The sequence below is a fragment of the Eurypyga helias genome, unplaced genomic scaffold (assembly GCF_000690775.1).
Source record: "Eurypyga helias isolate BGI_N326 unplaced genomic scaffold, ASM69077v1 scaffold12661, whole genome shotgun sequence".
Taxonomy (NCBI): Eukaryota; Metazoa; Chordata; class Aves; order Eurypygiformes; family Eurypygidae; genus Eurypyga; species Eurypyga helias.
This window is the reverse complement of record NW_010230309.1, coordinates 1-325: the sequence shown is the minus strand read 5'-3', so window position 1 is coordinate 325 and position 325 is coordinate 1.

Below are 325 nucleotides of genomic sequence, written 5' to 3'. Positions count from 1 at the left end.
CCTACAGTCCGCCCCCTCTGGCAGGCTCCTTCGGCAGGACCCCGGTTAGGGGGCAGCTCGCATGGGTTGTTGCTGCCTGTCCTGCTGCCGGAGCATTGCCAGGAATGCTGCAGCTCCACCTCCCCTTGGGATGCAGAGGCTGCGCAGCCGCCCCGCTGAGAAGGAGGGATGTGTCAGGGCCCAGCTGCACCGTTACATGCTCCCATCAAACCCCCCTGTAACTGCTTTCCCCCCCCCAACCCCAGTGCCCACAAGCGCCAAGCTGCTGGCTCCGAAACGGCCTGAAGCCAGTACGCACGCACGCAGAGAAAAGCTCACGCTCACC